Raw genomic sequence first — 26588 nt, forward strand, 5'->3', positions numbered from 1 at the left:
TTCTGACCATTGTTAGCAAATGCTTGTTTAATAAAAAAAAAAACCGAAATAAAACAAAAAATATTTAAAGCTACCCAGAACTAGGTCGTGAAACAAAGATGAATGTCAAAAGGAGTTGAGACAACAACAAACTAACAACACTAAAGTACAAACAGATATTAATATGGTTAGTTGATATTGTCTCACGTTTGATTTTGTCTGTTTATATGGTGTTCTCCCTTTTTGAAATATACCTTCGAGTTCGGTTTTTTTTGTTTAAACTTAGATAGAGGTCATAACAATTTCTCTTGATGTCTATTTTTTTCTTTTTTTAAGAACTTAAATGTTAGCTGTGTTTTTTTGTTTTTTTTTATATTTTTTTGCGTGACATCAATTTATTTTTGGAATTAACAGAATTTATACAAATGATATTTATAAATTTAATGGCAAAACACATGATAATCTTTGTTAAAATGATTCATCATGAAACAGATAATTTTCAATACAAGAAGTCAGTCTTTTTAATTCGAGGCATGTTACTTTTACACGTTAAGACAAAAAACAAAACAAAAAAGTCGAGAAAAAACTAAAACAAGAAGTTTACATGACGTCGATATAAGCATGTGAAAAGGTGATTATGAAAAATTTGCAGATTGAAATATTAGTATGATATAATTTCTGTTATATTTCTAAGGGAAGCATGTTAATCTGATAATGTTTATATTAATATCTTAAGTATGATTCAAGTAAGGCAAAAATATCACTTGACACGCATTTGATGAATATTTACTCAATTATGTTTTTTAAAAACGGTAACTTCGTAAACATTATTTCAAAAATCCCCACATTTTTTGCTTTTTAAGGAAATGGTTTAAGTGCTAAATGGATACATAAAATTATGATGAAAGTCTATTATCATTTAGAACACAAGAAGATGCACATTTGTGGAACGCATTTAGCTTACAAATATCGGAAACTGAAGAGATATGATGGAATGACACATTTTGAAACGGGGATTTAATCTAAGATCTCAAATTAAAGCGAAAAGATATTCGCGTTCGAGATAAATGTCTGATCTTTAATTGAAATTATTGCATATTTCTATGCATTAGCACGGTTTCTTTAACTAAGAAACTTATTACCTGTATCACCAGAAGTCTAATAAATGCTTTACTCTCTCCGACTGTCCAATTCTCCCGGTCATTTTGTCAGTCAAATATACATAGAGGGCATCTTTAGTTTTTATCATGTTGTCACTCCAATAGTTCAAACTTTGGATACAAAGAAAAGGTTCTAACATTGTAACTAAAGGTAGATTCCTCTACCTAAAAGAGGGCCTTCCTTAACCTAAATGTTACACATCATATACATCTTGCTGTTATTTGTTGTAACGGCTTATGTGTTATACAATATAACTAATTGTAACATCGCAATCGCTTATGTCCTTGGCGAAAGAATTGATTCCGAAAAGGGAGCCCAGTGCACAAAGGTGAAAATGTGTTTTCAGTTTAAGGTGTTGATGACAGATGGTATTGATGGGCTCTTTATTGGTATTATCCCAACCTTTTTTTCTTACGGGTTATTTAAAAAAGAGCTGAACTTTCTATAATTGCCCCCTCTATTGGTAAAGGCTCTAGATTCTATCTTGTTTTGTATATACTGTCTCATTGAAGTATACTCCTGCTTTTATTTTATCTATATCAGAATGTTTAAAATCTAATGCTTTATATTGTTGTATTGGAAACAAAATTTTGATAACCTTTGAGAAAACAATGACCTTTGACAAGCAACAACAGACCTCAATCACACATGTACACAATTAGATCAAATATATGTTTGGCAGGCATCTGCTCCATTTGCAGGTAGATCTTTACATGTTGTAGATTTTAATGCAATTATCAAATGCCTTATGTTAATAATTTTTAAATAAATACCACATTATATTTGTTCTCGTAATATTCCCACGATATTGTGTGCATTCCCAATGGTTCTTTTGTGCATATGTTTGTTTATACATTGTAACATACAAGTACTTAAACAAAGCGATGGCTATTGTTATTTCCGGCTCTTCTTTTCATATTCCTTGGGTTTTCTGAAAATCTTGGACATTATAATATAATGTTTTTTTATTCAAACATGTTGCTGATCGATATGTTCAGCATTAGTTATCACATGTGCAACGAAATCGACTATTATGCGTGTTGCGGGTTGCATTATTTCTTTTACATTTTTTGTAAAATTGGAAGAACGTTTAATTATGATATACCAAGGATGTTATATGACCTCCTATGATATTACATATACTTTTTGTCAAATTTAGCTGTAAAATTTATTATCAGTCAACTAATGTCAACTCAGTTTGCACTATTTTCAATATCTGCCTTTTAATCAAAGTTTAAAATACTGTCCTTGGGCTATATCTTATCTTTAAGCAGTTTTGTTTTTATTAGTTGTTAGTGGCTTTGAACTAGCTATCAGATAACTACGAGTACTCTCAGATCTGTTCATTGTGTCTTTTTGTGTCGGGATGTATAAGTACCCGGCCACGTCCACTTATATTTTTGTCCATCTGATGAGTTAAGCCTTTTTCAACTGATTTTTATAGTTCGTTCTTATGTTGTACTGTTATACCACTGTCCCAGGTTAGGGGAGGGTTAGCATCCCGCTAACATGTTTAACCCCGCCACGTTATTTATGTATGTGCCTGTCCCAAGTCAGGAGCCTGTATATTCAGTGGTTGTCGTTTGTTTATGTGTTACATATTTGTTTTACGCTCATTTTTTTACATAAATAAGGCCGTTTGTTTTCTCGTTTGAATTGTTTTACATTGTCTTATCGGGACCTTTTATAGCTGACTATGCGGTATGGGCTTTGCTCATTGTTGAAGGCCGTACGGTGACCTATAGTTGTTAATGTCTGTGTCATTTTGGTCTTTTGTGGATAGTTGTCTCATTGGCAATCATACCACATCTTCTTTTTTATATTTAATTGTTGACAATAATTTGCTATTTTCAGGAGTGTTGAGATTAATTGTTTTCCTGTACTTAAGCAGACTGACCATTGACTGTTAAATTTAATGTATGATTTTGTTTCAACTCTAATCATCTTTCATTACTACCTCTATATTTTCCGACTTATTTGTTTTTATATCCTGTTCCTAAAGTTGTGTGAACTGGAACTAAATGCTTCATGTTAGAAAGTATCCAATTCCTGGTCAAAATTAAGAATGTAGGACAGAAAGTCACAGGACAAAAGGTCAGGGACAAAAAGTCACAGGACAAAAGGTCAGGGACAAAAAGTCACAGGACAAAAAGTCACAATTTATATTATCTGATTATTTTCTTTGAATAAGAAAACTCTTATTTTTGTTAAAACTGTTTTAAAAAAAATATTAATGATGGTAAAAAAACAAATGTCACTTCACGCCCAAATTCATATAAGTGATAAAAATGGCTTCATGGTGCCAAGAAATATATCCTTTGCATGGTTACAATTTAACAATTCTTTATTTTTCAAGTATAATAATGACCAATTCCAAAGCTTTATTATGAATTGCATTGCATTTGTGCCATTTTTTTTTAAATCCTATCTTTCATTTGCGCCACAAGGTTATATGGGTGTATGGCATTTGCGCCGATTTTCAAAATTGTCATTTTTTCATTTGCGTTGATTTCAATTTTTCATATGCAGCCATTTTATTTTTGCTCCTAATTGCATTTATAGTTTAACACAGGTGAGTTAATACTTGTACATGTACTATACCTTGCATGTATATTGGTAAAATTTGGTTATAAACGTTTTTCAATTATGTTTAAGTTAAGAAAATCCATTCTGTTTTGTATGTTTTTAATGATTTTAATGTTGTACACTTATTTTTAATTCGTCATTTTAGTGAAAAAAAAAAGAATATACGCAGAATGCTTTTATCTTAGGTTTTAACTTCTTGATTTTAAAGTATCTAAACATAGTGCGTTTGAATAATAACTTATCCTGCTCAGGATAACAACTCATATGGACAGAATTTAAACTTTACTATAGTGTATAATTCTTAAAACTGTCTCTCGCAATTTTACTCCTTTTTAAATAATTATGTTGAGAGAAACATGAGGGTCTGGATGTTGGGTCTGTTATTCTGTAAACATTTAATTTTCACCCTTTTTTTCTCTAATCTTCAAAAAATTAACCCCTTTCTTCTCTTATCTTCAAAAAATTAGACCACACATTTCTCTAATCTTATTTTTTTTTGCCCGTTATTCTCTAATCTTGATTTTTTAACGGCATTATTTTTTAATCATTTAACCCCATCCAAACCCTCAAACATAACTGTTTTTTAACGAAGTTTTAGCATACCTTGTATGGTTTTCTGAGGAATATGTTTTATTATGCAAACAAAAACTGTCTTTATCATTAAAAGTCTTTTTTTTTAAAATATTTTTTTATACCATTTACCTGTATTTACCTGAATTATTGGCGCAAATGAAAGATTTTTTGGGCGCAAAAGCAAAGCACCGTTATGAATATATGTAGTAAAATGTAAATATTTCAAGATATTTCTCTTATATATTCAAACAATTGACAACAAATTATTTGAGATTTTTTTGTCCTGTGACTTTCTGTCCGTTTACATAAAATTAATAAAAAGTAATAAATGTTAAAATGTGAAAAAAGTTGAGTATGTTTAGTGAAGACTTTCCGAAAAGGGGGTGGGTTGGAACAAATAAACCGTTTCACATGCGCGTTCCTTACTTTTAATGGTTTTTAATTCATAAATTGTTGTATGGGGTCACTATTAGAGATAATTTCACCTTTAGCTTGATAAATTGTTTATTTATTTTAGCCGAATATAAAAATCTCTATGTTGAGAGGAAATCAGTCCTTGAAAATAATTAACAGGTCATATAATTCTATCAAAGTACCCATATCATCTAATTAATACTATCAGTCTCCAGAATCCAAGTTGAAATGACTTTTGTTGTTAATTATAAATTTCAAATGAATTGAAGGATATCTACAAGCATAATATACTGCAGAATAAATTTGACTCATTCATTCAGTTATGACATAAATCTATCATCTATCGAAGGTATTGTAAAACTTTAGTTTATATTCATCTATCGAAGGTATTGTAGTATAATTTTGAATGACCTCATTGAAGCAGCAATCGCACAACAACAAACTAAAAAGAAGGAAAAGACTTCCTTAGTGTACAAAACATGTCATTTAACTTTATTCTTTATACAACACGCAACACGCAACACGCAACACGCAACACTCAACATGCAAAATAGCAGTTCCCCATGTGCAACATATTCACGTTTCAATTGTTATCATTTTTATGATCAGGTAATAAGATAAGGATAGGTAAAAAAGAAATATTTGTAAACGAAACCTCTTTGTGATTATTTCTTCCGATTTAGTTTACTTCAAGTATCTTGTAATTAGCTAATCGAAATGGAAAGACGTTTATGCATGCTATTACTTATTCACAACGTTTCCCTTTATATTAATGTATTTGAGAATTGTGAAATTGTGTTATCGTGTGATTTATCTTAATTTAAATATCAATGTTTGATGTCGTAATTGACTGTGAATAATGATTATTGCCTCTTTTCCCATTTTCCATAAGTAAAAGTTAATAATGAATCTGAAACCTTTTCAACAAGGGTTGTCCATATAAGTAGCTTTAGAATAAATGTTTTTAAAGATGCTTATCTCGTTAGGTCGTGGAGTTTCTGTTTTAATGTGACAGTTAATCTAAGTGAACATTTGTTCTTGTTGCAGTTGTACCCCTAATTGTGACATTTTTACCTTTTGTGTTTGTTTTGTTCACACATCGTTGTCAATATAATGGAATTTGATGCGACTGTTACACAAGTGAGAGGTTTAGTTACTTTAAAACCAGGTTTAATCTTCAATTTTCTACATGAATATGACAGTTGTTATCCATTCGTTTTATGTGTTTGAGCTTTTGAATTTGCCATTTGACCAGGAACTTTCCTCGGAACTCGTTATTTTTGTGCTTTTACTTTTGTTACTTTTTGTATTAATTTAGGAATCCAACTTCCACTTCAATGCGCATGATACATGTCCTGAAAACCCCGTTATCAATTACGCTTAGGACAAAAACTAAAAATATCTATAAATTTAAAATATATTAAAATCAGGCGAAAAGAAATAAGTTTAAAACGAGGAACTTTTTTTGAGTATCGCATTATGTTTTTTGTAAACGCTTCCAGATAGCATGGTAGTATTTCATGGCCCATATACTTTTTTGCTATCTTAATAAACCTAAGGTCACTTTTTTGTCTTTTATCATTCAGTGAATACATTATTTTTAAAAATAAAATAAAATACATTTTCACCTACTAGTATATGTGAAATTATTAAATATTTTTCTACATCTGATTCATCCGTCAGTTTTGGGAAAGCATGTTCAGTTGATACTGTATTTTTTGTCTCGTCACACTGTTCAGATACATTGATTTAAGTAGGGTAAACAAAAGAGCTACCTAAATTCCAGAATGTAAAACAAGACTGCATAAGACGAACCCCACTAAAACACTGGATGCGAAGCTAACATCTTGAATACATCGATATTGAGTTGTGGCTTGCAACATTCAATACTTGTTGCTATCAACATGTTTACATCGATGCTGCGTGTATGGTTACCATCATGTATATAAATATAAGCACTGTATATTTAGCTACCGTTATATACTTTTATTAATACCATCGTATTCCAAAGAAATAAAAAATAATACCTATCAATCTTACATTCATTTACATCGTGTTTTTATAAAGATTTGCGTCCAATTTTTTGTACATTTTTGCATACTTAGAGATATCATCGGGTATCATTAGTTTAGCTTAGAATATGATTTGTTAATAGATTAATTTTGTTAAATTTAAAAACTACTATGAAACGTATTGGTACCAATTCTAGACAAATATTTCTTCGAGAGTTTTAACTTTTGTTTAAAAAAGGCAAAATGTACCACAGAGACATTCAAACTCGTAGATCGCAAGTAAACTGACAACACCATGGCTAAAAAAGAAAAAGACAAACAGACAAACAATGATACATAAGGCACAACATAGAAAAACTGAAAACTAAGCAACACCAACCCTACCAAAACTGGGGGTGATAACAGATGCTCCTATACCTTTTGGGCATATCGCTTCCCAAAAACCGAAACCAACACCAATTGACTTCTTAGCTGGTGATACCATCAATGACTGATAGTCAAGCAGCAGAAGTATCGACCCAGTGCTGTAAAAATGATAACAACACGTTATTAATTTCAGGTGTCCCAAGCGTTTCTCTTGATTCATTTTCATCATAAATGCTTAAACTGAAAATTCGAAAGCCAAGGATGTATAACAATCGACACAATTGGAGAGCTATATGACCAAACTTTTCTTAAATGTTTGGCTTTTAGAACTAATGTTTTGGGTGTTACCAAAGATTGTAAATTCAGAAAAGTTATTTATTCATCTATCAAACAATTCCATTCAAATATATCACTGTCGTTTGAGCCTTCGATCTTCTTATTTTAGATAGAGGAAAGTAAGTAAAGAAGCAATGGGGTTTTGTGTATTGCGCGCTGCTCGGGATGTGTGTCATAAATTTGGACAAAATATATCTTATTTTCCACAACAAAATAGTTTAATAGATACTTACTTTTTACATAAAAAATACTTATATATGTAAGCTTATTAATGTTGTTCTTTTTATTAGGTTATAAGAAAAAAATGCTGTCCATAATGTTGTTTTTAAACTTGCAATATATTCCGTAATTACTAATAGATCAAAGTAATCTGAAACCTAAAACTCTAGTAGCTACAACAAGCGGCAACATCTCAATACAACGACGATAGCAAACTTTATACATATATTATAACCCTCTTTCATTATAAATGAAATCATACCCTTAAATTATTTAATGGAATAACATTCTAAATTGAATACATTATATTTTAATGAACGTTTTATTACCCATGTCTCTCTGGTGTGTGACTTAAGATTCAGCCTGTTGATATATTTGTCCTGTGGTAGGTCCCTTTACAGAAGTCAAATGTGTTAGTCAAGTCACGATCCTATGAGTAGAACTTCAAGGAATTACAGAGTCATAATGATGTAGCAAAGTTACTAAATAACAGGGGATATAGTGTATTTATCATAAACACTATGATATGAAATGTAACTTTTTTTTAATTTCATCCTTTTTTATATCATTTTTTTATTAGCCAATAATTTCATCAAGTTGTCATTATAAATAAAACCTGATCAAAGATACGAGGCTTATAATTTTGCACGTCAAACACGATTTTTGTTTAGAAAAAAAAGTAAAATCACAAAAATACTGAACTCCGAGGAAAATTTAAAACGGAAAATAGGACTCATCAGTGAAGCTCGAATAAAAAATAACTTTTGTTTGTAGAATAATCCTTGTGGTATTTTCCACGGCATACGAATAAGTTAATACGCAAAGTATTGATTTTTTTATATTTTCTTATAATTTTGGCTTAAAACATTTCGAGAATGAAGATGCAATAGTTTTCGAAATGCACAGGTGATGCAGTAAACAGTACCATTAATGCTATCAAGACCTATAAATTCGCATGGATACTGGATAAATGAAAAACATAGAGATAAACTGAAAAGATTCCAAAATTACCTTAATGAAGACGAATAAAACCTTGCGCAAATTTCAGAAGCCGATAGAGGATGGAAATATACCAAATTCAATTGGTCAATATTAAATTGCAATTTGCAACCTTGTGTTAAGGTCAAAGTCAAATAAGTTCAATTTTCTTTTGAAACGTGTTTTTTCATGTCATCTACTCCAACGAAATAACTTGACCAATCAATCTAGAACACAACATTACTAAATATAATATAAGCTTTATCTAATTGGATAATGGTCTTGTCATTTGACAGTGATATCAGAAAAATGTTAATTCACAAAAATACTTGACTCAGAGGTAATCCAAAAAGGAAGGTCCCTTATCAAAGGCAAAATCAAAAGCTCAAATACATCAAACGAATGGATAACAAATGTCATATTCCTGTCTTGTTACGGGCATTTTCTTATGTACAAAATGGTGGATTAAACCTGGTGTTGAAGCTAGCTTAACATTTCACTTGTATGAAAGAGGAGCGAAAGATACCAGAGGGACAGCAAAACTTATAGCTCGAAATAAAACTGACAACGACATGACTAAAACTGAAATCGACAAACAGACAAATAATAGTGCACATGACACAACATATAAAACCAAAGACTAAGCAACGCAAACCCCACCAAAAACCGGGGGTGATCTCAGGTGCTCCTGAATGGTAAGCAGATCCCGCTCCAAATGTAACATCCGTTGTATTGCTCATGTTATTACAGACCCGGTAAATAGTCTAATTCGGTAGGTCACATTCATTTAAAGGGAAGGGGATTGTAATTACGACGTAAGGAACATACACGATATCATCTGTGAAACGGTTATTCCATAACGATCAAGTTCCCTTATATTGACAACGATGTGTGAACAAAACAAACAGACATAATAGATAAAACATAGACCAAATTATAAGCAAAAGTTAAAGACAAAAATACACAAATTGACCATGGCACAATAACACAACAACACGATGTATAAGTATATCAGAAGAGCAATTCAGGCTCGGATGATAGATTAAATAATTGATGGCGTTTAAAAAAAAAAATCGTCACGGCTAAACCGTGGAGGCCGTTTTTATTTGTGTTTTTTGCCAGACTTCATGGAGAGAACCACAAACCTTCGACAGGAAATTGTGCTAATCAAGAGTTGAACTTACCTGCCACCAGCGGTGTTTGAACTTAATACCTCAATATTGACAGTCTTCTGGTCGCTGTAGATTTACTTAGACCACTTGACCAACGAGGCTCTTCTGAACCTGTTCATTATAAAAATCATGGGATCTTTGAAGACTTTCTTGTGATGACTTGAACACAGTTTCAATTCATTTGTCAGTTTTTGAATCCCAATTAGAAAATAAAAGAGAAATAGAATCAAATTGTTCAAGTATTTAAAAGCTTTATTTCATATTTCATAGCTGATATATCAATTATTTCAATTGATGGTATTTAAAGATGAATTTATATTATCCTGTAGTCGCGCATCAATTAATTATAACTATTACCTGACTCAAAATATTGCCAGTTTAATTAAAATTTGTGTATGCAAAATGTCTTGAATAGCTTGTTTTGACAAGACGTTTAAGCTCAAATAGCAGACTAAGGTATATTTCTAACATTAAAAGGCTGTTTCATCTGGTATTGAAAATCATAGAGAAATTTATGAGCAAATTTTACAAACTCATATGTATAAATTTCAGCAGTTATGTCTACTTAATTATGAAATACAACAGGTGGGATGCCAAGTAAATGATATAACACGAGGGAAATGTATTTGTTAAACAAACAATTATAATTCAAACGCCTTATTCTACGATTTGAATTCTGTTCTCCTTTTTGGTGGTGTTTCAAAATGTCCCGTATCTTTATTTCATGATTGATTTAGTTCCTTGAGTTTGGAGGTTTTAGATTTTGAAAGCTTTATTCTACAATTTGGATGCTGTCCTCCTTTTTGGTGGTGTTCCAAAATGTCCCGTATCTTTATTTCATTATTGATTTAGTTCCTTGAGTTTTGAGGTTTAAGATTTGGAACGCCTTGTTCCACAATTTGGATGCTGTCCTCCTTTTTGGTGGTGTTCCAAAATGTCTCGTATCTTTATTTCATGATTGATTTTGAGTTTGGAAGTTTAAGATTTAGAACGCCTTATTTCACAATTTGGATGCTGTCCTCCTTTTGGTGGTGTTCCAAAATGTCCCGTATCTTTATTTCATGATTGATTTAGTTCTTTGAGTTTGGAAGTTTAAGATTTTGAAAGCTTTATTCTACAATTTGGATGCTGTCCTCCTTTTTGGTGGTGTTCCAAAATGTCCCGTATCTTTATTTCATGATTGATTTAGGTCCTTGAGTTTGGAGGTTTAAGATTTGGAACGCCTTATTCCTTAATTTAGATGCTGTTCTCCTTTTTGGTGGTGTTCCAAAATGTCCCGTATCTTTATTTCATGATTGATTTCGAGTTTGGACTTTTAAGATTTGGAACGCCTTATTCTACAATTTGGATGCTGTCCTCCTTTTGACAGTGTTCGAAGATGTCCCGTATCTTTATTTCATGATTGATTTAGTTCCTTGAGATTGGAGATTTAAGATTTGGAATTTGTGTGTATCATGCAGTGTCTTTTTCATTGTGTACAATCTTAAAGGGAATTTTCTTTGTATCGATATTTACCAAGTAAGGAACATGACAGTTGTCCATTCGTTTGATGTGTTTGAGCTTTTGATTTTGTCATTTGATGAGGGTCTTTTTGAATTTTCCTCGGAGTTCAGTATTTTTGTGATATTATTTTATTTTCATAAAATTGAATGTAGGAATCACAACAAAAAAGTTTAATGTTATCAACATATAATCATGAATTTCTTCACATAAGAAAAGAATCAAATTATTTAAGAAAAAAAATGAAAACATACACAAATTAAAATAATATATCATTAAAAAATAGCTTCTCGTAATGACTGTCCTAGGCGTTTTCATACCTTAATTGTTTAGATAATATAATCAAAATGACGGCATTGCCACAATCGATTTCTTTTCGCAAATATTGTAGAATACATTTTAACCAATTGACACCAAACATAGTCGGAATGTTTCTTTTGATATAATTCGTGTATAACCCTTAGCGAATGGTGTTACTCATAACTGGAAATCAATGCAAATAAATTTTTAAATGAAATGTTTGTAGTTTTGCACAAAAATCAATAATTTTAAAGCTCTCATATAAATATGCAATTAAGACACAATTTTAAAATGTTAAAAAAAAAAACTCAAAAAAACGCAGCTGACAGATCAATGTCAGATGAACCTGAACAATTCTACATTTTTGTTACATTTGGACATTCGAGGGGCTAAGAAAGTAACCTCAATCTTTCGTGGTTCTGAATTGTATGTTTTGTTGGTTAACATCATTGTTCCATAATGTCATATCAAATGATAATTTTCTAACGAGATTTGTTACGTATGAGTATGCGTTCTTTCTATTCTCTTTGTAAGAATAAATTCAAAAATAAATGTGTCATCACTTCACGAAAGACATGTACACGGACCATACTGCGATCAAACGAAGTCAATCGAAACTATGTAAGAATCGGTTTTGTTAATCATCGACATCTTTAGTAAATTAATTTTAGTCTAAAATATCTATTATGATCTTGACATCAACTAAGAAACTGTGCATGTCAACTTGATGTTTCCTGCTAGTTAGAAGCTTTTCATTAATACAGTAGGTTGTAGTTTTTCTGAAAAAAGACTGAACATATCTTAATTATCTGCACCTGGATCGTCAGTACAGTATTGGATTACCCACAATTGATCAGTTTGAAAATTGACTGAAAGACTAAAAACGCCGTATTCATTCATCAGTCAATCTTATAAATATAGGCAACAGTAGTATAATGGTGTTCAACAGTCATAAATCGTTTGAGAGAAAACAAACCCAGGTTACAAACTTCATAAACCGAGGGAAACACATCAATAATAAAAGAAAAACAACAGGAACAACAGGAACACTGAAGTACAGCAAAAACAAACGCTAACATACTTAGAAATTAACTATTTGACAAAAACTGCCATATTCCTAACTTGGTACAGGATATTTTAAGAACAAATAGTGGGTTGAACCAGTTTTAATTGCTAGCCAAACCTCTCTATTTATGACAATGTTAAAAAAAAATATCGGTAAAACGACAACACTACGTGACAGATATACAGCACAAACACACGAAAGAACATTCATCACAAAGAAACACACATAATTAAAATAATAGTCGACACAATATGCAAACTACAGAACAACAACGAACATATTATATCAACGCCAATACCCACAAGATATCAAAAACAGCGACGCGCTTACTTAATTAACATGCAATCTCAAACTTTATACAATTATTTATATATATACAAGTGTTTGGTATGACTATACATGTTTACTTCTGTTCTCATACTATCAACAGCAAATTTATTTAACAAATATTTACGTTTTTCATTACTGTCTACTTACAACAAAATTATCTTCATTTACCTGTGTACATTATTCTATTTTGCGGCATTTTGTTCAAGTTATGGTTGTCTTTCTGAAATTGTTTAACATCTCACCCCTCATTCTATTGATTTTGTATTTACATTGTACCATAGATCAAATGTATTTGTTCATTGTATATTCACTTGCTTGTGTTAACTATGTCTTTTGAAACTTTTAGTGTGTCTTTCTATGTTTAGATGATACACTATTGTTTCAGGTAGAATTGAAACGCTTAAACCCGCTGTATTTGTTTGCACCTGTCCTAAGTGAGGATGTTTAGGGATTGTCTTTTGTTGATGTGGTTCATAAGTGTTTCTTGTTTCTTGTTTTGTAGATAGATTAGAACGTGTGTTTGCTTGTTTGAATAGTCTTACACTCGTCATTGTTAGATTCTTTATAACTTGATGTTCAAGGTGAGCAAAAGCTCCATGTTGATGGCCGTACTTGACCTATAAAGGTGTACATTTAAAAATTGTGACTTGGATGTAGAATTGTCTAAATGGCACTCATACCACATCTTCTTATATATATGAATGTTGGATGCACAAAATACCTAGACACGTCGTATAGCAATTCAAAGTCACATTCTGTAAAGCAGTCATATTCGGGAACAGTTCACGTTCAGTACCTAGAAGACAGGTGACATAGATGTTAAACCACAATCGAAGAAAAAGGTGAAAATGGCAATCATTTAATCATTTATCTGTAAAATAAATTAGTATGTTTCTGAAAGGGAGCGACCAATTGATAGTCTGAGAGAGCAAATTTGTTTATTTACACGATAATATATTTTCAATGATTGCGAGGAACAATTTTTTTTAATGCTGCATAATTGTTTTCATTTTCAAACACAAACTGTTTTCAACTTATTTAATTCGAAGCTGTCATAGGAAAGATTATTTTGTAAGTTATAACACTTGACCTTTTTTTCGAAACTCTCGTTCTCTCACCTTTTTCTAGATAAGAATTACAGTCGCCTAAATTGTGTTTGTTTATTTTAAGTTTTGCTTGAAGTTTTACATTGATTTACTACTTTAAGGCCATTTTAATGCATTTGTATGAGAATATATTTGAATTGAAAACTTGTTTTTAATGATCAGTTTAAAAACTAGTATATGTATTATTGTAAGACTGTTAATCGAAATTTCTGATGAAATATTTTGCATAATGGTATATTAAGTAATGATTTATATGGTTTTAACCCTCTTGCTGTCGGAGGGACACATATGTCCAAACCGGCAGTGCCGGAGGGACACATATGTCCATGGATAAATTTATGCAAGCTTCTCATCAATGCTGTATCTCTTTCAATTAAAATACCGAAGATAAAACAGAGTTATGTTTTCTCCAGTGGGTCCCAAATGTATTGGTCATTATGTCGTGACGTCATATATCGAATGACGTCGTTGTTTGGCATGTTACGTCACAGACGTTGTTCTGTCGTATTTTCCGGCATATGAAATGCAACCTTGAAAAACGGTCGGCAGCAAGAGGGTTTAAGGGTATATCACAAAACTAGCTTGAGCATATCTATTATGGGTGCTATAGGAAACTGTGCCAACTAGTTTATGGATATATAAAGCTGAGATTTAACAGTTATCAAAGGTTTCGGGCTTATAATTTAATACGCCAGACGCACGTTTTATCTACAGTAGACTCATAAGTGTTGCTCAGGTAAAAAAAGGTAACGAAGCCAAACAAGTATAAAGTTGAAGAGCATTGAGGACCCAAAATTCAAAATACAGATGCGTTAAATTGTTATTTCGCAAAAAGTGGACTTCTTGGTTCCACTAAGGTACTTTGTGTTTTCCTTTTGTGCGTTCGTTCGTTAGTTCATCCTCCCGTTCGTTCGTTCGTTCATCCGCATCAAGTTAAAGTGTTTGGTTAAGGTTTTTCCTTTTATTAAGTTTGATGTTGCCTATTATATTATCTTTCTTATTTTAGAATTTTAGGTCCGCAATGCTTTTCAACTTTGTACTTGTTTGGCTTTATAACTATTTTAATCTGAGCGTCACTGATGAGTCTTATGTAGACGAAACGCGGTTCTGGCGTATTAAATTATAATCCTGGTACCTTTGATAACTATTTGACCCTAATTTCACGGTCCACTTAACATAGAAAATGATGGTGCGAGTGGCAGGTTTACGTTTTTGGTGTAGGTAGTCTTATAAAAAGTTGAAGTCCAATCAAATTGACACGCATCGTTGTAAATATAACGGAATTTGATGCGACTGACATACTGTTGGAGGTTTAGCGCTATAAAACCACCAATCCACCATTTTCTACGTTTGAATATGCCTGTACAAAGTCATGAATATGACAGTTGTTGTCCATTCGTTTGATGTGTTTTATCATATGAATATGCCACTTGATTAGGGACTTTACTTTTTGAATTTTCCTCGGAGTTCAGTTTTTTTTGTAATTTTACTTTTTAGTACACATGTTTCCTATGATATGATCTTCCTAATGTTAATTGCTCATTAGTGTTTTACCCCACTTTTGGCACAACTTTTTGGAATTTTGGATCCTCAATGCTCTTCAACTTTGTACTTGTTTGGCTTTATAAATATGTTGATTTGAGCGTCACTGATGAGTCTTATGTAGACGAAACGCGCGTCTGGCGTACTAAATTATAATCCTGGTACCTTTGATAACTAATCACGATCCACTGAAAAATAGAAAATACAAGTACGCGTGAACTATCGACACATTCTTGTTTATATTACTATGCAAATATGAAAAAATGAAAATCCATTACAATAATCCACTTTATGTAAGATTAGCAAAACATATAATCTTTTATTTTGAGTAAAGTTTGAATTATTTCTTCTCTAATAAATATGAAATCTGGATTACATATGATGTTGCACGTATCTTTTTTTATATTTTTTTATTTCAATATCTGTTAAACAAAACATACATTAGGATTTTGTAAGTGCTTCCATATCAGAATACTATTAGGCGGAATAAAACCATAAACTCTAGTTTCAAGAATTTGTTGACAAACTATTTTCTGACCTCAAGATTTGAAGGGATTTAATGACATTACTGCTAGATACATTGTGTAAACATTAATTGTTTCAATAGATGCCTGGTGAGCTAACTTGATTGGCGCAGTGCTCAGGGTTTCATGGTTCTGATTCTATGTCGGTAGTCGCCAGGTTGAATAAGTGATCTATGTATTTGGATGAATTAAAATATGAACTTGAATCTTTTTTTGGCCATATTTTTAAATTGCAAAAAAAAAAAGGTTCAATTTGTTTTACTAGCGGTTAACCTAGTTAACACTAGGAGATGCTCGGGAAAAATAAACCAAGTGTTGAAACAAAGAGTGCGACCGTCGAATGCCTTTGTTTTCAAATAAAAAGGTGGGGATGTTCACTTCGACACGTTCAACTCCCTTTTATTTAAAACAGTTCTGCACCTGAGTAAAAAGAGTCTATGTCCTTTAATTTTTCTATGCGTTCTTCTTACTTTTACTTGGATGTCACGTACGTCGACTGAGCATTCACGAAAGCGTATTGTACACGGATCGATAACAGTTTCCGAATTTGGATTTTTTTTTTAATGACATTTTCTAAGGAAAAAATATGTTTCAAAGAGAAATTTAGTAGGTACGAACACTTCATTTATGCGTCATATCACTTATATTTCTAACTTTGTATGGTTTCAGAGGAGTTGCGGCTGAATGAAATTGGTCTCTTCCTTTAGAAGTATATGTATCTAGTCCACCCCTTTCCTATAATATAATGACTTTATAAACCTAAAAGATCATTGTTCGTGTAGTCTAAAAATAACTTTATATATCTTGCTAAGTTGGAAATGATACAAATATAATATATAAATAGACAATCAAATAAAAGAGGGTTAAAAGATACAAGAGGGACATTCAAACTCATAGATCGAAAATAAACTGACAAAACCATGGCTAAAAAAGACAAACAGACAAATAATAGTACACAAGACACAACATAGAAAACTTAAGACTTAGCAACACGAACTCCACCAAAACCTGAGGTTGACTTCAAATGCTACGGAAGAGTAAGCAGATCCAGATCCACATGTGGAACCCGTGTATAAAAAAATGTGTATATGACATGCTCAAAATGTGTAATAATTGTCATCTAATGCATGAAATGTACAGAAATTATAGCTGAGGTTAAATTAACTATTAACTTCAACCAAAAGCTAAATGGAAATACAAATAAGACCAGTTTTCACAGGAAAACTTGCGCACAAGAAGTGTTTTATAAGCTCTAGTCGTGTTCGAAATTTACAACATTTTCTACATTACATTTCAATACTCTACCGAGTAGATTAATTCAAGATTGAAATAAATTCTTATATATTTAATAATAAAAGGACATTTCCTCTCCTAACTATTCGTTAATATTTCATATATATTCAAGTTGTTTTGTTATTAAATGAATTTAAAGGTCGGAGTAAACATCTCTAATGAATATTAGCATCAAGTGGAAACCAACTTAATAAAGCCATTGATAGTTGTTTTCTAGCTTATGAATAAAACGTATTTTCGTTGAAGATCAAGAGCAATTAAAAAATCAAATTTCAATGTTATATGATGCATAATTAATTTTTATTATTTAGAAACTCCACTGATAAAATAAAATGCATTAAGTCGAGATAGTATCATAAGATAAGCGGTTTAATCTTTTACTACACATGCGTTTAATGCTGACAATAGATATTTCCAGTGAAGTAATGGATATGCGATGCTGATAAGTGAACCGCTAGAGGTCATCAAGAAACTTTCAAATATAAAAAATTCTAACACAGAATGCCAAGATATTTATCCTACAGAGAAAGGAAAAGTGTATAAATTCAAAAGAAACGACCACAAACCTACGTATCAAACATGAAATCTTAAATAGACAGAAATAAAACAGTTGAAGTAACCACTGCTGTCGACATTGTTTGCTTGGAATATTCAAATAAACATATGGTGAGGTTAAGCGTGTTTTATGAGTCCCCTAACCCCTTTAATGTCTTGATCAATGGATGAATATAGCAATGCAGATAACATTTGTAAATCTTCAAAATTTCTATTTTTTTGTTTTTTGAAACTTGTCATGATGATAGAGCTTTTTTAAATATTTTTGCATATTTGATAAATATATACATTTTTATATAAACCATTATCATTTCCGAAGAAAATGTTTGTCAGATATGGATGTTGACAATCATTTGAATGCTTGGCGTAAATGTCTGTACAGAAACGTATTACCTTGTGTTTTTAGATGACAGACCATTCCCGGCCTTTTTTCCAATTGTCGAACTTTTTAAGTTTATCCTTTTTCTTTTGTGTAACAGTACGACGTGGTCGGCATATTACTAATGTACCCCTGGAGTTGTAATTAAACTAAATGAAATTTAATTTTCAGATTTGTGAAATGGTGCGATCTATCTTAAATGGACGTCACCAATATGAGTAATAGAACTGAACATCAATAATCGATGTGACAAAGCACAGTAAAGAACAAAGGCTGGAGTTTTGGTCATACAACAATGACTATGACAACACCAACGTCTTGTACACCATATGCAGTTCAAAATTACAAACGGTATAGTGTAATGATACATTAAAATGATACAAAAAATAACAAATACCCTTGACAGTTTAACAGAACACACCAACCGCCAACAACATATTCCTCTCATAAAACAGAAAGACAAATAACAAAAATGAACAATACGTCCAAATATAGCTGCACATGGCACAAACACGTGGTTTTATTCGTCTGAATACGGCCTCTTGCCAATATATATAGTATTCCATAAATACTCTTCTAAACTCCTCCTCGAGAAACATTTGAATCAATTAAGGTGTAGAATTGTCTATCCATTTTTTTTTATTGTGATTTCTTTATCTTATGGTATTTTCTATTGTTTTTTTAAGAATACATCTATTTTGTTATAATCTTTATATCTATTGAAGAATTTAGTATATTGTGGTAATGTAATCCTTGACTTTAATTTACCAGTAGTATATATGTTACGTGCATTGAAATCAATTCGTCACAACAGCATACAAAAGATGAGAATGGAAATGGGGAATGTGTTAAAGAGACAACAACCCAACCACAGAACAGACAACAACAGAAGGTCACCAATAGGTCTTCAGTGCAGCGAAAAATTCCCGCACCCGGATGCGACTGTTTTATCTTCTGAGGTGTTTCCCATTTCATTACTTTGATGCCATTTATATCTGAATTTTCTTTGTTGGTCTATTTCATTGACGAAAGTCGTTCGGTGATTCATTGAAGTAAAGGAATCTTATGTGTTAAAATCAGCTTCCGCTACACATCCGGTCGTAAACTTTACGCTCTGCATCAAAAGATGGTTGACCGTTATGGAATAAAGGCAACAGTAGCATACCGCTGTTCGAAATTTCTAAATCGATTGAGAAAAAAAACTAATCCGGGTTACAAACTAAACGGAGGAAAACGCATCAATATCTGTTTCGATGACGACGAAACTAAGCAAATCAACGTCCTCGTTCCCCTGAGTGTGACCTTGGAAGGCTAGGTTAAGTACAAGTTGAAAATTAAAATATCCGAAACAATTGTTCCAAAAATAGCTTAGGAAATCTAATTTTTTGTGTAGAAAAACACATTTCGAATAATCCAATAACTAATAAACAGTAAATTTACAGAAAATGAACATGAATCGGTTGAACATTTCATCGAGTCAAAGATGAAATATTTAATGTTGTTTTTTTTTTTTGGTTGTTATCTGTGTTCCAAATAGTATTGTTGTTATTATAAAAAAAAAGGATATGAATGGGTTGACATAGAGCTCAGGTGGTCGTGTGGTCTAGCGGGACGGCTGCAGTGCAGGCGATTTGGTGTCACGATATCACAGTAGCATGGGTTCGAATCCCGGGGAAGAACCAAAAATTTGCGAAAGCAAATTTACAGATCTAACATCGTTGGGTTGATGTTTAGACGAGTTGTATATATATATATATAATATATATATATATATATATATATATATATATATATATATATATATATATATATATATATATATATATATATATATATATATATATATATATTTAAACGTTATTTGGATGTTTATTGTTGTTTATTATTTTCATTCAATATGAGTTAATGCATTCTTACCAGTTTTAAATTCTCATAATTATTAAGTGTTAAAATCGTTTATTCAGATAGAGGTACAACCTTGGTATTAACGTAAATGGAACATCACTGGTATGGCAGACCTAGCGTGCAGCAATAGTGCTCTTAGTTTATAGAATATATAGTGACAGTAGTGAATGGTAGTATTCAGTATATGTTATTGAAAACACTTTTATCCTAATTTGTTAGTTGCCGGGTGTGGACTTGAAAGCTCACGAAAGGTCTACATGCAGTTCCTGCTCCACACGTCACTATGTCGCATTACTTCAGTTAATAGTCGTTGATTGGTCCGGAAAATTTAGTTGTGTGTCTATTTCAAGGTATCTAAATGTACATGATAATTCTGAACACGAAGAACAATCTGCATTTCAGCAAGACTTTTCATGGTGCAGTGATATGATACACACCCTTCTTCCATTCTTCTCAATCATATGTTTACCTAATAATAAAAATTATGTTTTAATTCTCAGGACGGATGCAAGAAATGTTTATGATTGGCCATCAAAGGAAATTCACACACAATATCAATATTTTATTAAGTATACATAAGACAAAAATAAAATATTATATAACCTTCAGTTATTGGATAAATGTGTTCGCCTAGGCGAGGCTATTTGTAAGAACTTTTAAAAAAAACTTGTTAGCGTTTTTACTGTCAAATACTTTTCCTTGTCCTTTATCTTATAACTTACATTAAATGTGTTAATAATTCGAAATTTGATTGCTAAATAATGAATATTTTGTTGAACTTCATTTACACAGCAAATGAATTTTGAACATTGAAACTGCTGTAAAGTTTATTACTTAATTTATTTCATTACATTACATATGCATGTATTCTAACAGTGCTGTCCTCTCCCTACAATGTACATTTTGGTCATGGGCACCTCTATGTCGACAGGCGGGGAAGTTTTGGATGGGTAAGTTGTTCCTACATTTCCTATGCTTTATGACTTATGTTCCTGATTGTTCTTATATTCTGACAGTGCAGTAAAAAAATTATCTCGTCTTGGGGGATTTTAGGGGGAATAGCTCTATTGGAGAAAATATTTTGTTATTACAAAGCGTATTGTCTGATTCTGCAACTTAATTTCAAGATTTGCATTGTTAAGAAGATTTTCCCATGCGTTCTAAGTTTGATGGCAATTATTTATCAATTAATATGAAATAGAACCATACAAACTGTATTCATTTGTTAGTCTCTTGATGATATTTAGTGTTGATATATATATATATTTGACCAAATATGATTCTTATTTCACAGGTAAAGGTGAAGCCAAACAGGAATGCTAACATCAGAAATATTGAGTGAGACAAGTTACTCGTATCATACCATATATATATATATATCTCCATCCAAATAACAATTTATAAAAGTAAACCATTATAGGTCAATGTACGGCCTTCAACACGGAGCTTTGGCTCACACCGAACAACAAGCTATAAAAACTCCCAAAATTACTAGTGTAAAACCATTCAAACCGGAAAACCAACGGTCTAATCTATATAAAAAAAAACGAGAAGCGAGAGAGAAACACGTATAAATTACATAAACGACAACTACTGTACTTCAGATTCCGGACTTAGGACAAGTGCAAACATTTGGAGCGGGATTAAACGTGTTAATGGTACCAAACCTTCTCCCTTTTATGCATATTTAACATGTTAAATAATAGACGAAAAAGATGCTTCGATGATACGATCATGCATATATATATATTCCAATAAATGACACATTGAGTTAATATGTCTCCGCTCTATATGACCCTGACATGTACCTCAAATCTGCATGCACAAACGAGAGGCGGGGGTGGGAGTGGTGGTACTGACGAAAAATTAAAAACCACCAATCAAGAGAACAGACAAAACTATGACGACAAAAGAGATGATGATAAAACAAAATCTACAAACAAAAGTATTGATCAACACGAACCTAAGTAAACATTTTGGTGATTTCATGTGGTCTTCAGAGGCAAGTAGATCCATTTTAACATGTGACTAACGGCATGCTGAATACATTAGGTACAAACTATATGATAAGTCTAATTCGGTGATGAAACAATCGAAGAATAGAAAACCAGATTATGGCTACTACAATTAGAAAATAACTATGGTCATCTGTAACACAGAAATTCTAAACGGTCAACCAAATAACGATAATTAGACAATTTACCAGGTTTACAATAACATGAGCAACACGACGGGTGCCACATGTGGAGCAGGATCTACTTACCCTTCCGGAGAACCTGAGATCACCCAAAGTTTTGGTAGGATTCGTTTTGTTTGGTCTCTAGTTTTCTATGTTGTGTATTGTTTTCTATTGTTTGTCTGTTTTTGTTTTTTCATTTTTAGCCATGGCGTTGGCAGATTATTTTCAATCTATGAGTTTGACTGTCCCTCTGGTATCTTTCGCCACTCCTTTACGTTCGATGTAATAACATTTATTTGACCACTAGGAACACTTGATGTTGTAGGTTCATATGAAGATGCTCACCATGTCGGTACATTGCTGTCAATTCATGTTGGAGTTACATCCTTGTATTCGTGGTAATTTAGTCAAATGGTAAATCACAGAATCATGACTGCATTATAAAATTACAACCAAGTTGGTATAACTAAACGATCTATTTCTTTCAGTTAAATTCCTAAAAAGACCTAGTCGGAAGCTTATCAAATCCTGATAGTTTGTGTGGACAGGAACATAAGTCTTTTTTCTCAGGTTAAGGTTCATATATTTACATTCCTACAGTTTGTAATTCTTTGTCAAGTTGGGTTTTTTTTCAAAAATAGTAAGTTATTTTGTTTTCTCACTATATATTCAGTTAGTTTATATATGTTTTCCCTTGATTTAAATTCTTCTTAATGAGTGTGCGAGCTCGTGAGTTGTTTAGTGTAACCTTTTGATGCTTGGTTTGCTTGCTACGATTCAATCTTTTGTTCTTCTTTTATCCCCTTTTTATACTACTCTTGATATCGTTAGATTAACTTCTTTCCTTATATTTCTTAATTAACTTCTTATGTTGTACTGTTATACCACTGTCCCAGGTTAGGGGAGGGTTAGAATCCCGATAACATGTTTAACCCCGGCACATTATTTTTGTATGTGCCTGTAATTCAGTGGTTATTGTTTGTTTATGTGTTACATATTTGTTTTTCGTTTATTTTTTTTATATATAAATAAGGCCGTTAGTTTTCTCGTTTGAATTGTTTACATTGTCTTATCGGGGCTTTTATAGCTGACTATGCGGTATAAGCTTTACTTGAAGGCCGTACGGTGACCTATAGTTGTTAATGTCTGTGTCATTTTGGTCTCTTGTGGACAGTTGTCTCATTGACAATCATACCACATCTTCTTTTTTATATTTTATAAAAAAAAAAATGAAAAGGCCAAAATATCAAGATTATTGCATGCTTTTTCACAAATCTTTTACTATTTTGAAAACAAACCTTTCGGGAATTTTTTTTATTATCAATTAAACTGCTTAAGTAAATTCATCTTTATTGAGATATTGTCTAAACATTTCATATCTATGGTTTAATTTTAAAGGAGAAACTTCTATTTAGTACAAATGTACGTGAAAAATATCTTTGCCTTATTTTCACAGTTGTAATCATACCACATCTCCTTATGTTCATATATGAAAATTCCTCTAGTCATCATTTTAGTATGAATGCATGTGAATATGAATAAAATATCTTCAAAAATACGTTGACTCCAACTATGCATCCGGATTTTTCCATCCCTTATGTGTATATATGTTTTATGAAAAACACGATAGTTTCAATGATTTTGCAAGTAACAAATCTTAAGGATGTACTTAGGTGAGGCGCTGGAATTTGTGTCAAATATTCGGACTACTTGGTTTTTTTTTATTAAGATACAGGGTAAAATATTTTGCCTCAATGGCTCATAAAAGGTAATTTACCAAATGTTAGGCAGATTCTTGATAACTTTTCTTTCGATTTGAGAGCCAGATAATACTAATGCTAATAAAAGGTCAAAGTCCAATTCAGCCTTTTCTCGCCATTTTTTAAAACTAAAATATTTCGAAAGGTAGCTCCACAACCTATCAATATTTAAACTTATTTTGCCCCTTAACTAATGCTGTTTTTGACTTAAAGTATCAATTTAAAATTCTTGAAATTTAAATTTCACCTATGTACATCCTTAAAGTAAACTTTTCCCGTAATTGTATGCATAATGCAGAAAATTGGAACGAACTGTCATAATGGAAATGGGAATTAAAGAAATTATTCAAACAAATCATGTTCAAAGAATCATAGAATGAAATTCAAAACAGTGTGGCTGTGGCCATTGATTGACACATTAAATTTATCCATTGACTGGGACAATTTAGGTGAACGTTTGTATGTAACGACCACTGCTCACTATGTACTTTTTAAAGACACTTAAACTATGGGGTCACCAAAGGTTCTCAACACCTTAATAAAGTAACTCGAAAAACTAATCAGAAATAACACGATGTTTTGATTTATATCAATTATATAAATCAAAACATAAAGGTTATTCCTGATTAATTTTTTGAATTATTTTATAATTAAAGGCGTTAAGAAACCTTTGGTGACCCCACAGTTTAAATGTCTATCGTAAGTACGTCGCGAACAGTGGTAGTTACAGACAAACGTTCATGTAAATTTTCCCAGTCAATGGATGAATTTAATGTGTCAATCAATGGCCACAGCCACACTGTTTTGAATTTCATTCTACTTCTATTCTTAAATTGTTAACACAATTTCTTTACTTCTTAACTACAAAAACAGTGTTTATCAATTCTGAAACGGGAATTAAGGATTAACTTAAGCAATTAGTTACTGTTTGTGGTTCTGGTATTTCCAGATATGTTACAGGCAATGGGTGACAATTTAGCCATTATATAGCTTATTCTTACAACATTTGTATAAACTTCAAGATTATAAAAAACCGGTTTTTTTCTAAAGTGAACATTGATTGGTTAAATATTTCTCAGTCATGTCCTGTGTTTGAATTTGTTTGTTAGCTTTTTGGTCATGAATGTTTGTCTCTAATATTTAATTAACTGTGCATTTGTATTCAGATATCGCAGATCAAATTTATTCGTTCATTGTTTAATCATACGTTTTTTGATTGAGTTAAGTCTGCCAATTGATATTTTATCGTATGTTTTTCTTTGTTGTGATGTTATGCTATTGTTTCAGAAAATGGGAGAAGGTTTGGATCCATTAAAACGTTTAATCCTGCTGCAAATGTTTGCACCTGTCCTAAGTCAGGAATCTGATGTACAGTAGTTGTCGTTTGTTTATGTAATATATACGTGTTTCTCGTTTCTCGTTTTGTTTATATAGATTAGACCGTTGGTTTTCCCGTTTGAATGGTTTTACACTAGTAATTTTGGGGCCCTTTATAGCTTGTTGTTCGGTGTGAGCCAAGGCTCCGTGTTGAAGGCCGTACTTTAACCTATAATGGTTTACTTTTTAAATTGTTATTTGTATGGAGAGTTGTCTCATTAGCACTCACACCACATCTTCCTATATCTACATACCACAGGTATTTCTCGAATTTCTCAAATATGATATGAATATTTGTCATTGTGCAAACAAATATTGACTTATTTGTTAAAATATCAAATGCTTTTCTACCAATTAAGTTATATGCCGTTGGTTTTAACTCTTATTTGTTAGGTGGCGTCAAAAAACTACCATCTAGACTTTACAATATATGGATCGTTCATTATCTACACTCACATAAACCGCTCTTTTGGAAAGTAGAATTTAAACGATAGCCATCAGGCTACGACTCATTTTGACTATTCCTACAGTTTATACCTTCTTAGTCATGCAGTTTTTGAAAATTTTGACTTTAGGTAGTGAGCTAGTTTGTTATTTTCTGCCATCATACATTCAATAAGTTTAAATGTCTTTTATCCGGATATAAATTCTCTTTTTTATAAGTGTGAGTGCGTGTGTGTGAGTCTGTTAAATATAACATTTTGATGCTTTGGTTTGCTTGCTACCAGTCAATCTTTTGTTCTTCTATTCTCATCTTTTTATACTCCTCTTGGCGTCGTTAGAATAATTTCTTTTCTTATATTTGTTAATGTCAGTGTGCTTTTTCGCAATCAAATTAAAATTTGTAGCATAATGGGTATTTCTATTTTGAAAAACAAACCTTTGGGAAAATGATTTATTACCAATTAAATTGCTTAAGTAAATTCATCTTTATTGAGATACTGTCTTTAAATGTTTATTATCTATGGTTTAATTT

Source organism: Mytilus galloprovincialis, chromosome 2, assembly GCF_965363235.1.
Source record: "Mytilus galloprovincialis chromosome 2, xbMytGall1.hap1.1, whole genome shotgun sequence".
In the NCBI taxonomy this organism is placed as follows: Eukaryota; Metazoa; Mollusca; class Bivalvia; order Mytilida; family Mytilidae; genus Mytilus; species Mytilus galloprovincialis.